This window comes from Solanum tuberosum, unplaced genomic scaffold (assembly GCF_000226075.1).
Source record: "Solanum tuberosum cultivar DM 1-3 516 R44 unplaced genomic scaffold, SolTub_3.0 scf00863, whole genome shotgun sequence".
NCBI lineage: Eukaryota > Viridiplantae > Streptophyta > Magnoliopsida > Solanales > Solanaceae > Solanum > Solanum tuberosum.
Genome location: NW_006239871.1, coordinates 44,933 through 45,318, shown reverse-complemented (window position 1 = coordinate 45,318; position 386 = coordinate 44,933).

Genomic DNA, 386 nt, shown 5'->3' with positions numbered 1-386 from the left:
CATTTTTAAAGAGTAAAGAGTTAGGGCTTGGGAGAGAAGAGAGAAAGAAGAGAAGGAAGAGGAGAAAGAGAAGAGCAATCAAGGATCGTCGTGGATTTTTGTCGGGGCTGATCCCTAATCAGGTATGTGAGTTCATAGGGATGGGTTGATTCTTTCTCCCACACACCAAACTCGTTTTATTATTGAGAAAAGATTGGTTGTGTTGTTTGGAGTTGTTGGTTGTGTTGTTGACATTGTTAATTGTGTTGTTGAAGTCCCTTGTTGATTTGGGACATGATTTGGTTGTGTTTTTTAGTTGAATTTCTTGTATGTTGAGGGATTTTATTATCCTTCGTGTTGGTTGGTTCATACCCCCACACACCAACTCGTTTTTAATTCCAAGAAAA